Source organism: Micropterus salmoides, unplaced genomic scaffold, assembly GCF_014851395.1.
Source record: "Micropterus salmoides isolate LMB-PRFRI ecotype aquatic unplaced genomic scaffold, ASM1485139v1 Ms_hic_scaffold_5, whole genome shotgun sequence".
NCBI lineage: Eukaryota > Metazoa > Chordata > Actinopteri > Centrarchiformes > Centrarchidae > Micropterus > Micropterus salmoides.
The window spans coordinates 39,233,290-39,248,281 of NW_024044237.1; positions in this window are offsets into that span (position 1 = coordinate 39,233,290).

Sequence of the window (14,992 nt, forward strand, 5' to 3'; positions counted from 1 at the left end):
TACACGAATTTCTGGTAATTCGTTAGTTGTTAATGGTTCAGTTATTCTGAAATCGTAAACTCTAGTCAATCAGTCAATCTCAAATCTGAGGGTGAGTTCTATGTATAGGGACTAGATTCTTAATAACACACACACACAACATCACTGTGCTCAAGATGAATTTATTTACTAACAAAAGAGAGTACAACAGTGGGGTAAATGTGGTAATATTACAGGGACAACAGTCAACATGACAACCAGGAGGTAATGAACAGGGTATGTTAGGCTCGATTGAATTTCAGTTTATATTGTAGAGGGAGAGAATTCTAGGAGTATGAGGGAACGAATGACCGAAATTATGTTGCATATTTAGTTTGACTAATCTAGGGATTTATTAACTGTAGATGGAGCCAACTAGAGAACACCAACGATTCACAGAGTGTGGTTTGTTTTGCCCTACCGTTGTCGCAGTTCCTGTAGCAATTAAGGCTCGACTGCCGGTTGGCTTGTGGAGTTGGTTCTGGCCCGACCCCAGTGGCGTTTTCGAGTTGAGTTCGAAACCGGTGGATTTGTTCCGGAGTCCTTTGTGGGAAGCGCTTGCAGCAACGGGCCGTCAGCCCAGGCTTTCACTCTGATCTCAGTTCGTTTGGTGTCGCTATAGCTCAGCGGAACCCACTCCGGGTTCTGTCGTTAGAGCCGTGGTTTCGTTCATTCAAGGCCATAAATGAACGGCTTCTGAGTTTCTGGTCCAAAGCTGTTCAAAACGATCGGATGAGGTTGCAACAACAAAATCAAATAAACTCACACATTCGCCGTAGGTTCGCGAGGCCCTGGGAGTGGGTATCTCAGGGGAAGTCACCCCAAAGGTGTTAACTTTCTTTTGGGATAAAGAAATATACATTGCGCATATTTTCCTTTAATCTCTCTCTCCACAATATCGACATTTGAAAAATACTCAGTTCTAAACATTCGGATAAAGACAAGTAAAACAAGGCTAAATACTAGGGGAAAAGGTTATAATGGTTATATAAAACGTAACAAAGCTTAACTACATGTCCTCAGTATAAACTTGATGGTTACTTGTTTTAACTCAAGAGACAATTAAGATGTAAGCGTGGCAGCAAAATTTCGGTTATACAATTACATGGTGATAGATACTTAGCGATCACTGTCAGTGTAAGCCGAGTTTTAAACACGTGTGTTATACCTTTCCTGTCCCCTAGACAGGTAGACATTCCACTGTGAGATTTATCACTTTAACTGAGAGGCTGGTGATACACACACACAGGCGTATCAATGGATGTTTTAGTAGGAAATTGTATATGAAACATTTAACTAAAGCATTAGTTAATACTAAACAGACAGTGATTACTAGGGAATAACACGGACGTATTAAGACAAAACAGAAAGAGGTTAGGGAACTCTTCAAGATTACTTTCTTATGGCTCTGCTAGTTTTCAAACATCACTAAAAGGATAACAACGGGGCCATTTCTTACTAAACTCAGAGGCAAACGCCACTGCTCACTTAGCAAGGTTATTATTTAAACAGAACAAACAGTTATAATGGAACCTTTGTTGGTTCGAGGAAACAGGTTGTTATGGTCTCCTCTCTTGCTTATCACATTGGCACATGGCTAAGAGAGAAGGAAATGGTGGTTTATGGCTCAGCCGTTCTGTGGAAAGAAAGGAGTCAGGTTGAGGCCGGAGGTGACCTGCGGGAGGGAGAAAGGGGTCAGATAGCCCCTTTTGCTGTCCTGTTGAATGTCTCTAGTGACACCTTTACGGCTAGGGAGGTTCACTAAGGCTCTTTGAATACACAATCCTTAAGCGATGCATTGTCTGATTGAGTCTCTGCCGGACCCTACCAAACACCAGGCGATGTCTCTGGTTTTTGCATGTGAAAAGGTCAACTCTCGTGGAAGGAAAATTTCCCTCCCTCTTTTGACACCATCTGACCTTCTTTCCTTTCTTTGGAGTGAGTCTGGTTGAGTTCACAACAGTGTCAAACCATTCGTTACTGTTCATTTGTTGAGATTTTGGTTTGGAGGCTTTCAAATTAGACAATAAAGCCAAATGATGAAATATTGAATTGATTTTGTCCACAGCAGAATTTACACCAGAATTATTCTCGGGAAATGTTTCAGTTAGAAATAAATGAGTTAAATCACGTATGTTGTGATCTTCAAGTGCCTTTTGGTATGCCCCCTTGCTGTCAGGGGTCCATCTGTATATGTGCTGTTAAAAAGTTCAGGCACTAGGGGCTCCAGACTTAGACTGAGCCCTTTTCAGATAGTGATTTTGCTGTGGTCTGAGAGGGGTGTGAGGGGGCTGACTGTGAAAGCTCTGAGAGACATTGGATCTAGATCTGTAGCTGAGCTGTAAGTGTAGTGACCCAGAGAGTCCCCTCATAGCCTGCCTTTGACTATGTACAGACCCAGTGTACGGCAGAGCTGTAAAAGCTGCATACCGCTTGTATTAGTAAGCTTGTCAAAGCTCTTTTTAGTAGGACATTCAGGGAGGGGGAAGCAGAAGCTTCCAGGTAAGTGTTTGTCTCCCTGGGTGTTCATAGTGTCAGCTCTTTCCCCTGTTCGAGCGTTCAAGTCCCCACAAAGAAATACATTTCCCATGGTTTTATAATGGTTAACTTCCTCCTCAAGAATAAAGTAATCTGTTCAAAAATATGACAAAATTATTGAACAGATTACTTAAAAAAAATAAAAAAATAATAAACTAGATATTAAAAAATACTACTAGTAACAAACAAAAAGAAAAAAAGTGTAAAAAGAGGAAAGTAGTATTGTAGGTAAATGAATAAAATATTAAACTTTGACATTTTAGAGTGTTTCATGTGTGAAATACTGTTAAGAATTGTCCTTATATTACTATTCGTTTAAAATGATATCCAACATGCCAAACTATGGATTATTATGATGTCTTTAAGAGGTCTCTGCTCTTCCACCATGTAGCTATATGAAGCGAAAGCAGAGCAGGTTTAGCATGTCTAATATGTCTTTGAGTTCACCAGAGGGTGGTGGGGCTCTTCTCACAGCTGCAGCATAGTTCAGTCCAATAGGCTGCTGTTTCTGTAGTCTTGGTTCTGCCGTTGGGATGGGGGGTTATAGGACCTCTAGCCTGGGGGGGCTCTCTGGCTGGGTATCAGAGGCCAGTGTTGTGTTGGCTGTGGGTTGTGATGTTGATGACGCGGTGGATTTGGTGACCTGGCTGTCCTCTCTGACAGCCGGGGGTGGATGCATGGTGGAGGTCTGGATGGTCTTGAAGGTCTACGTGGGGTCTGTGTTGTGTGGTTACCACTTGGAGTGGTAGTGAGGCTCCTTCCAAGAGGAACATCCTTCAGGGTCCTAGCAAGGGTGGGGACTGCATTTCTGTGTAGGTGTATGTTGGGTTTGAGGGCACAGTCCCTGGATAGGCTGATATTCACTCACTGTTAATGGTGTGGGGGTGGAAGTCTCTCCTGAGCAGCAGCGTAGATATGACTGTCTTGCTGGTAGGGAAATTGGTGGAGGCTTGCTCAATGTAACTCCCCCGGGAGTCCGCCAGTCTGTCCTGTCAGGACCTTAAGTCGTTGGTGCCTGTATGAATGATGATGTGGCTAGGTGAGCCTAGTTCAGGCACTGTTAACAGCTCCAGGGCTCTCCTGGTATTGGGGCACCAGATCTTCTCCGTTCTGTGCCTTGGGAATAAGGTCATTTCATCCAGGAACTTTCCATTAGAGTCCATGAGGAGGATAATGTCAGCCCTTCTGCCTGTATATGTTTGCATGTTTGCTTTCAGTAAACAGCATATTACAAGATGGATTATATTTGTGATCCTTCGGCACAATGAATAAATATATTGTTTTATCGTGTTTGTGTGTACATCTTGTGATCTGAATGGGGATGTTTTTCAACTTGGGCAGATGTGTGCATCTGTCTAGGAGTACATTAATGTCATGCACATTTCAGTGATCTTCATTTTCTTATCACAGATACCACATGGCGCAGACTGCCTGTGCCTGAGGTTTAGTGGCCATGAATGCATTGGCAGTCTAAGACTGACAACCACAGATGGAGCCAGCCTATCATAGCTGTTATCTTCAGTTTATCCTGCCTCCTTCCTCTTTACCCACCTGAGTGTGTCTTTAATTTCTGTGCACTGATCTGGCAATTATATTCCCCTTTCAAACTCTTTATAAAATGCTGCCTCGAATGAGCTATTTCTGGCTGGCTACTAAATGGAGAGCCTTCAGATAGAACAAAAGGTGCATACTGGCCAAAATTCTAGAAATACACAGCCTTGCTACCACAAAGCCTTTGAGACTCCAGGCAATTTAATAAAATTGCAAGAAAATTGAAAAATAAGCCTCTTTTAGTGTGCTCCACTCGAGAGGAAGAATCTAAGGTTGTGGGAAGAAACGACATATAATTGGAAAGATTCTTGAATTGAAAATCTACCAGTGAGGCCTTGAAGGCTTCAGGTGGATCCTTAATATCTACAGATAAATGATGTCAAGATGATTACCCTAAATCTTTTCTGAAAATGTTAACATTTTAAGTATATGTAAGTGATGGAAACATCACGATGGGCTAACAGTTGTTCTAGCTCTTAATGTCATTATTATGGCAATAGACACCAATAACCAATGTTATTATATTCCATGTCCTTAATTTACATGTAACTCATCACAAGAAGGCAACATAGCTTACTATAGCTTAGTGAGCTTGTTGGATTTAAAAAAAACAAACACAATTTGCACCCACATCTGCATTCAAAGCATGCAATCTGTGCGTGGCAACAGCACAAACATACAATAGCCTTACATGTTTTACAAAAAATGCAAAAGAAATGCTGTGAAGGGTTTCTTTCACTCTCCACAGATATTCTTCTTTAATTTTTAATCAGGTATAACATTTGCCATATACAGGTGCTGGTCATAATTAGAATATCATCAACAAGTTGATTTATTTCAGTAATACCATTCAAAAAGTGAAACTTGAATATTATATTCATTCATTACACACAGACTGACATTTCAAATATTTATTTCATTCAATTGCGATGATTAAAACTGACAGTGAAAATCCCAAATTCAGTATCTCCAAAAATTAGATTACTTAAGACCAATACAAAAAAGGATTTTTAGAAATGTTGGCCAACTGAAAAGTATGAACATGAAAAGTATGAGCATGTATAGCACTAACAACTAGCAATACTTAGTTGGGGCTCCTTTTGCCTGAATTACTGCAGCAATGCGGCGTGGCATGGAGTCGATCAGGCTGTGGCACAGCTCAGGTGTTATTAGAGCCCAGGTTGCTCTGATAGTGGCCTTCAGCTCTTCTGCATTGTTGGGTCTTACGTATCACATCTTCCTCTTTACAATACCCCATAGATTTTCTATAGGGTTAAGGTCAGGCGAGTTTGCTGGCCAATTAGGAACAGGGATACCATGGTCCTTAAACCAGGTAGTGGTAGCTTTGGCACTGTGTGCAGGTGCCAAGTCCTGGAAAATGAAATCTGCATCTCCATAAAGTTGGTCAGCAGCAGGAAGCATGAAGTGCTCCAAAACTTCCTGGTAGACTGCTGCGTTGACCTTGGACCTCAGAAAACACAGTGGACCAACACCAGCAAATGACATGGCACCCCAAACCATCATTGACTGTGGAAACTTTACACTGGACTTCAAGCAACGTGGATTCTGTGCCTCTCCTCTCTTCAGACAGACTCTGGGACCTTGATTTCAAAAGGAAATGCAAAATTTACTTTCATCAGAGAACACAACTTTGGACCACTCAGCAGCAGTTCAGTCCTTTTTGTCTTTAGCGTAGGCGAGACGCTTCTGACGCTGTCTTGTTCAAGAGTGGCTTGACATGGAAAGCGACAGCTGAAACCCATGTCTTGCATACGTCTGTGCGTGGTGGTTCTTGAAGCACTGACTCCAGCTGCAGTTCACTCAGTTCAATTTAAATTAGCTTTATTGGCATGAATATGTAACAACAATATTGCCAAAGCATCATACATACAACATAACAATCAACCCCATACATTTCATTAAAAAAGTAATTAAAGCGTAAAGTAATCACTCTTTGTGAATCTCCCCCACATTTTTGAATGGGTTTTGTTTCACAATCCTCTCCAGGGTGCGGTTATCCCTATTGCTTGCACACTTTTTTCTACCACATCTTTTCCTTCCCTTCGCCTCTCTATTAATGTGCTTGGACACAGAGCTCTGTGAACAGCCAGCGTTTTTAGCAATGACCTTTTGTGTCTTGCCCTCCTTGTGCAAGGTGTCAATGGTTGTCTTTTGGACAGCTGTCAAGTCAGCAGTTATCCCCATGATTGTGTAGCCTACAGAACTAGACTGAGAGACCATTTAAAGGCCTTTGCAGGTGTTTTGAGTTAATTAGCTGATTAGAGTGTGGCACCAGGTGTCTTCAATATTGAACCTTTTCACAATATTTAAATTTTCTGAGATACTGATTTAGGGGTTTTCATTAGTTGTCAGTTATAATCATCAAAATTAAAAGGAATGAACACTTGAAATATATCAGTCTGTGTGGAATGAATGTATACATTATACAAGTTTCACTTCTTGAATGGAATTACTGAAATAAATCAACTTTTTGATGATATTCTAATTATATGACCAGCACCTGTAGATGTAGACACTGTAATTGTGTAGCTGCACAGCACATGATGGTAGAATACTAATTTAGATCATGATGTTCATCAGTGAGGATGTGTAGAAGTATGAGAAGCAACCGGTGGAACAACATGGCTTGTTCAGACGGAATTAGGAATTTGTCGTGGGTAAGCTAAGTGCAGACTGAGGTGTGGACCCAAATGCAGACAACACGAGACTTACAGGCTTCCATGGGAGCTTGAGAGTCCAAACAAAAGTAATTCCAGCAGAAACATAATCCATAGTCAAAATCCAAAAACAAGGAACAAAGTACTATCCAAAAACACAGAGACCAGAGCACGGGAGAACACTCAACATACTGTATGACGCAAGGATGTGACAAGGACTGAAGACAACTGAGGACAATAAATACTCTGGTAAACGAGCAGGGAGGGAAGCACAGCTGAAATACATCAGGTAGAGACAAAGCTAGACAACTGGTACAGAGGATTACCAAACTAAAACAGGAAGTAAAGTTCACAGGAACACACAAGGACAGATCTACCAAAGTAAAACACAAAACATGGAAAGACAGCAAAATCAGGCCACGGACAGAGACAGGACCAAACAGGAGACAAGACTACACTAAAACAAAGCGTTCCATTAGACATTTGACATTCCCAGTTGGAACTTTCAACTGGAACGCCCCCTGAAGTCGGATTTCCGACTCGGAAAGTCGGGACAACTACACTACCCCGACTTCGTGATCCAAGATGGCTGTCAGGGTATCAACAGTTCGTGAAAGCTGTAGTTTATACTGATTATTAGCACTTCTGTGTACTTGTGACTCATATAAATGTTCGTACACAAAGTGCTGTCCAGCTGCTGTCTGTGGACGTGTTGCTACAGTGTTTAGTGTGAGTAAAAACCGCACAATGCGTTTTTTTAATCAACCGGCGTATCAATAACTAACCTGGCTAGTTGTAAACAAACAGCTGGCCGAGCGAGATTTTCAGATTTGTTAACTTGAACGCCGTCAACTCGGGTGTGACGTCATTGCCAGCTCTGACCTCCGACTTCCGAGGTAAATGTAATGCAGCACAAGTTCAGTCAACTCTGAGTATGTTGAGCCCGATTGAAGCGTGTGCGTGGGGATGAAAAAAAGCCATCATCAATGGAGCTCCGATACTACAATTCACCATGGCAACGGGTAAATAAAGACAGTGCCTCCATTTTAATCGGGTGGAGCTAGAAATATGAATGCGATAACTACAATAGGAATGTTGATAACTACGAGAGGAATGTTCAATCAGTGTGACTACAATATGAAAGGTTACTGTTCATTGATCAGTTTTATACAGATTAGTTTAAACAGCATACTGCAGCACTGTAGCGCACGATAAGTGTTTTTGTGCAACTGTTGCCAGCCTGACAGCTGCCTTAATGTCCACTGGGTCACTGTGTTATAAAGGACAGTGTAGCTTATAGATTTTCTTCTGTGCTGAGGATAAATTTACGATGTCCAAAGATAACTCTCTGTCCATAACTCGATGACAGATTGATCATAAAAGAGGTCATGTTCAAGATCATGTTGGGGTAAAAAAAAACAACTAATAGCCTATTTAACCGTAATTTCGATGTTTCTAAAGACGTAACTGTGTTCCAATATGTGCTATGATATCGACAATCCGAATGAGGAAATGTCACACGGCCGCCTCAGGTTCCACAGGAGGGGAGGAGTTGGCGAGAAACTCAGCGTTAGTTGAAGTAAGGCAAGGCAAGGCAAGTTTATTTGTATAGCACATTTCAACAACAAGGCAATTCAAAGTGCTTCACATAAAACACAAAAGCAACAGGGAAATACAAAAAAGTTTAAAAGCAACATAGGAAAATTTAAAAAATACACATAAAAATAAAAAGTTACAGTGCAGTGTACAATCAGGGTTAAAAGAGTTAAATGGAAAATAAAAACATGTTGATGGGTTGAGCAAATAATTGAGTTACAATTATTTTGAAAAGAGAATAAACAAAGAAGTACACTTAATCTACTCTCTCTAGCTAGTCTATACTCTGGACCCACCTGCGGGTTTACAGGTGGAGAGAGGTTCCTGCAAATCACTCAGGCGTGAGATTTAAGACCACTTCCTACACTCTGTTCAATCTCACTCTCATGGTAAAAAGCTAAAAACAAAGAAAAAGAAAACAGGACAGTAAAAGTTACAGTGCAGTGTAAGTTATCAGTCTACTAGTTAAAGGCAGTGGTAAAAAGAAAAATCTTAAATATTTAATTAAAAGCAATGGTAAAAAGAAAAGTCTTTGAAATCAATTCTATGTCATACAGGAAGCCAATGTAAAGACCTCAGAACTGGAGTGATGTGATCCACCTTTTTGGTCTTAGTGAGGACTTGAGCAGCAGTGTTCTGAATCAGCTGCAGCTGTCTGATGGATTTCTTAGGGAGCCCTGTAAGGACACTGTTATAGTAGTCGAGTCGACTGAAGATAAATGCATGGATAAGTTTTTAAGTCTTGAGACATAAGTCCTTTAATCCGTGATATATTCTTCAGGTGATAGTAGGCTGACTTTGTAATTGTCTTAATGTGGCTCCTCAGATTCAGGTCTGAGTCCATGACTACACCAAGATTTCTGGCTTGATTTGTGTTTCTTAACATTACAGATTGAAGCTGAGCACTAACTTTCAATCGTTCCTCCCTGGCTCCAAAAACAATAACTTCAGTTTTATCTTTGTTCAAATGAAGAAAATTCTGGCACATCCAACTGTTGACCTGCTCAATACAGTTACTCAGCACCCGTATGGGATCATAGTCCCTTGGTGAAATGGTTATGTAAATCTGTGTGTCATCTGCATAATTATGTTAACATATTTTGTTGTTTTTCATAATCTGAGGCAGTGGAAGCATGTAAATGTTAAACAAAAGAGGCCCCAGAATGGAGCCTTGGGGAACTCCACATGTCATTTTTGTCATCTCAGATGTGTGATTAAAAACAAAGTAGTCCCTGTCCTTTAAGTAGGAACCATATTAGTACTGTGCCAGAAAGTCCAACCCAGTTTTCAAGTCTGTCTAGTAATATGTTGTGGTCGACCGTGTCGAATGCAGCACTGAGATCCAATAATACTAAGACTGAAATTCTGCCACTGTCAGTGTTTAAATGGATGTCATAGAAGACCTTAACAAGAGCCGTCTCAGTGCTGTGGTGTGGTCGAAAACCTGACTGGAAGACATCAAAACAGTTATTTAGTGCCAAGAAAGCACTAAGCTGTTGAAAAACAGCCTTTTCAATGATTTTACTTAAAAATGGAAGATTTGATATGGGCCTATAATTGCTCATTAGTGACCTGTCTAGATTGCCCTTTTTTAAGAATGGCTTAATGACTGCAGTTTTCCGGGCCTGTGGGAAAAAACTTGAGAGGAGAGACATGTTGACAATTTCTAGTAGATCTGAGGCCATTCATTTAGACACATTTTTGAAAAAACCTGTTGGCAGAATATCAAGGCAGCATGAGGAGGATTTCAGATGTTGTATTATGTCCTCCAGCTTTTTATGGTTAATAGAATCAAATTGTCTCATGCTATATGAATTGTTTTTAAGTGGACACAGGGACAAGACATATCCTGTTACTGACATGGAGGCACTGATTGCTTTTCTAATTGTTTGAATTTTGTCTGTGAAGAAGGAGGCAAATTCATTGCAGGTCCTGGTGGATAGAAGGTCAGAGGCTACAGACAGGAGGGTTGGTTAGCCTGTCAACAGTAGCAAACAGGGCACGTGAATTATTAGTGTTTTTGGTGATGATGTCAGAGAAGAAGGACTACCTTGCATTTCTCAGTTCTAAATTACAAATGCGAAGTATCTCTTTATAGATGTCATAATGAACCTGGAGATTTGTTTTCCGCCACCTGCGTTCATCTTTTCGACACTCTTTTTTGAGTTCTAACCAGCATGGCATTTCTCCATGGAGATCTTCTCTTAACAGAGACCACCTTCACCTTGGCTGGTGCAATGGCATCAATAACATTTGTAATTTTAGAACTGAAATTATCTACAAGCTCATTCACTGAGACCCATGAGAGGGCGGGTGTCGAAGAGAAAGCCTGAATAACTTTTTCACGAGTGTTTTCAGTGATATGCCGTTTTGTGATTACCTCTGTTTGTACATTTGTGTGCACGCAGATAGCACTCTCAAAGAAAACACAGGAATGATCAGCGAGAGCAACATTAGTCACCACAACCTTGGAAATGTCCAGACCCTTGGAGATGAGTCCAAAGTGTGCCCCTTATTGTGTGTGGGCTCTGTCACATGTTGGGTCAGTCCATAATTATGAACACAGCACAGTTCTTTAGTCCCTCTGTCCTGGGGGTTGTCAACATGGATGTTAAAATCCCCAACAATAACTACACAGTCAAAGTCAATACAGATTATAGACAGCAGTTCACCAAAGTCATCAAAAAAGTTTGCACATTATTTAGGGGGCCTGTAAATATTTAGAAAAATAGCTCGAGAAGAGGAATTCAGCTGAAGAGCCACACATTCAAAAGAAGCAAAATTCCCATAAGACATCTTTTTGCATTGGAGCGAGTCATTAAAAAAAATGGCAACTCCACCTCCTCTCTTATGCACTCTAGCTTCACTCATAAAACTGAAGTTGGGAGGCGTAGACTTGATAAGGACAGCTGCACTGTTATCTTGGTCCCACCAAGTTTTAGTTAAAAACATGAAATTAAGATTGTGAGTGATTATAAAATCATTGATTAAAAATGTTTTTCCTGCCAAAGACCTAACGTTTAACAAAGCTAAATTTAGTGTGTTAAAAACATTATCTGGCCCACTTTTTTCGACAGGCTGCGGCTGACGAGGAATTAATTAAATTTGCAGGATATGTTGAGTGCTTCCTGTTTCTTAACACATTCACCATGCTTTTTCTGTTACCTATCAAGACAGGGATGGAGAAGACTACCAGCACATTGGGCCCCGGCTTGTCCTGGGAAGAGTCATGAGTGCTATTTTCCTTGTAGCCTGGACCCAGCACATATCAGACAGAGCTTACTGGGCTTTTTCGCTATTGCGGAGCGGGAAGGCGGGTTGTGCGCTGTATTTATGACACATGTGTCAAAGCTGGAGGACTTAGAACCAGTGGTGGAGGTGGACGGTGAGGTTTTTTTTTATATTTGTAGAGAAAATGGGAGTGGAGCGAGGGAAGGTGCAGGGAGTAAATTCTGTCCCAGCTCTAACCAGGTCTTCCATGTGATCAGTGAAGTCTAACAGGGGGGACAGGGGAGAAAGGGTGTCTGGAGATAAGGGTGACCTGGATGGGGATTGGGGGGGTAAAGATGGTGAATCTTCACTGTTGGTTTTCAGTGAGGGAGGTGGGGGCTCTTCCTCTTGGATCAGTTGTCTCCTGTGATCAGAGCTCTCTTCCAGCGGGGGCTGAGGTGGCTCTCCTTCAAGGTTTCTGGCATGTTGTGTTATGTCTTCTTCTTGTTTAGATTCCTCTTGTCTCTTGTCCTTGGCAGAGGGAACAGATGAGTGACGCAGAAAGTAAAACAGGTTGGAGCTGAATAATTTTAATGCTGACTTGTGAAGGCAAAGTCCATCTGCCTTAAAAAGATGTCTGCGGTCCCACAGAAAGTAAAACTTTTTGATGAAATGCACTGAATGGACAGTACATGCTGTTGAGAGCCATGTGTTCAATGCCATCAATCTGCTGAATCTCTCAGCTCCTCTTCGGATTGGTGGTATAGGGCCACTGATAAACACCTCAGCATTCAAAAGCTGACTGTGTTCAACAGATTATTAAAATCCTCTTTCAAGACTTCAGACTGTTGCTTCACAACATCATTGGCCCCGATGTGCAGTATGATGTTTTTCACAGTAGGATGTTCAGCCACAATATGCAGGATTCTTTCTGCCAAGTCAGACACCGTATCCTTTGGAAAGCAGAGTATTTTGGTGTACTTACTGGACATGCTTCTTACATCGTTTACAGCAGAGTCACCCACAATCAGAGTTTGACTCCCAGTCGTTAGCTTTCCCTGCAGCCTTTACTTTCTGATTTACTCTCAGTCCTTACCCTTCTGTGTGAGGATGGGAGGTTATCCAGGTCATCAGACGGAGATCCAGGGTCCTGCAATAGGGGTGAAAACTCAGTTGTTGGGGAGGTTTGTTGCTAACTCTCCCTTTCGCAGCTGTCCACGGCTGTGTCCTACCAAGAACAGGGGTTGAAGAGGCGCTCTGCCTGGATGATAATGCAGGCCAGCCAGTCGCATCACAAATCTCAGGGTGCTGGGTTCTGCCTGTTACTCGTGCTCCCATTTCCCCAGGAAATGATTTACTCTTAGGCATTGCACCAAGAGCGTTCCAGGGAGGACTCTCACTTTCATATTTATTACCCAGTACACAGGCCTCCTGCTTCTTGGTAGTCTTGTTGGTGCTAATTAGCCGTGTGTTAGCATGGTCTTGTCCGCTGTTTTGGGTCCACGGTAAAGTGGTGTCATTCCCACATAGTCCATTCACTTCCACATTCACTTCTAACCTGTGGATCTTGGTTTCCAGTACTGCAATTTTCTGTAGAAGTTTGTAGAAGTCGTCCATGGAGAAGGGGGGCATCTTGTGGGGGGCATGCTGTAAACCTAACTTGCTTCCGAGCAGGTTAGGTTCACAGCATAAATTGCCGGGGTTACTGACCTAGAGTTTATCTGATCTTGCTCTCTGAAACCGAAAACCCAGAGTTTTCTGAAACAGGGCCCAGAGCAAGCCATATGTGTATTTTGTTTTTCATTTATTTTCATATAGCCTACATTATACATTCTGCAGGAATCATGAAGGCTGAGCACGCTCTGTGACCTATTCTAACAAGTCACATTCACACCCCTCATTTTTATACAACATACATGTAAAGACATGAAGGATTACTGTTAGAAACCAAGGTTATACTGTATATCATGTTAAATAATAAATGCACATCTTTTAAAAGCCAAGGTCGGGATGTGGTGTGCTCAATCATCTTTTCTAAGCTCCTCAACATGATTTATCATGTATATTTTAAATGTACTGTATATGCTGCTGATTTATCTGTTATATAAAATGAGGTAATCCAACAGAAATCCAAACAGGGCACAGATCCAGAACAGGCAGGGCAGAACACAGAGAAAAACTCACATGACATGAGACAGAACAACAAACAAGCTAAAACAATGACCAGACAAGGACTGAGGGAAACAAGCAAGCAACACACACACACACACACACACACACACACACACACACACACACACACACACAGGTTTAACGAGCAGGGCGGGAGCAATACAGGTGAGAGACATGAGGGACTAATCAAGCACACAGACATGCAGGCAGGCAGAGCGATCACTGGGGCGAACAGACAGATCAAATCAATAGTGATGTGCGATACCACTTAATTCCTATCCGATCCAATACCAAGTAATACCCAGGCTGGTATTGCTGATACTGATACCAATACTTTTTACATATTTTATTTCAAGTTTAATGTGACCTCCCTCTCCCGTTTCTGTATTTATGACAGAAATAAGGAGTAGGCTGTAGCCTTACCAATTCAAAATAATAGCTGCATAATGACAAGACATCAAACTACTGTCATCTTCTTTAATTATAATAAAAATATCCTGCTCAGAACTGCCGCTTCATAACATCATTATATTATTTTGACTTAATCTCAGATGTTTAGCGAAGTTTGCTGTGTTGCCAAAGTATTTCACTGTCTTTGCATCACACACAGCGTCATTATTACCTTCACAGCTAAAATACAGCCAGACGTGGCTTATACAGTCAGCCAGAGTCAGTATTCAGTCGCGGGAAATGTAAAGGGCTGCAGCGGCTCACTTCAAAGAAACTCCGTCACAGAGCCGTAGCGCAAGCACGACTTTGACAGAGGGAAAGGAGTTCCTATCAACCGATTATAATAAAACGCTCACTCACTTAAAATGACTGAGTTTAGATATCGATCCTTTTATATGAGTATCGATCCGAGAGCAGGAAACGTTGGTATCAGAAATATCAATACTTTAGATTGATCCGCACATCACTACAAATCAAAATGCAGAGCACAAATTGATCATAAGGTCAAAACTAAACACAACAGGAAAAAAGCAGGCTGAACACAGAACACCATCAAGTAAAACAAAACACACGCAGAGAACAAGAACTAACAATTAACAGACAGGCAGAAACAGCCCACAGAGAAACACAAGAAAGGATCATGACACTAGTAATCTCTGTATATGCAGAGTAGAAGTGTCACCTCGACATAATCTGTAAACTGTCACTTTCAGTCTTAAACATAGGTTGTTTTATCAATTTACTATGCTTATGTATTTTAAACTGCTGCAAGCTTGTCT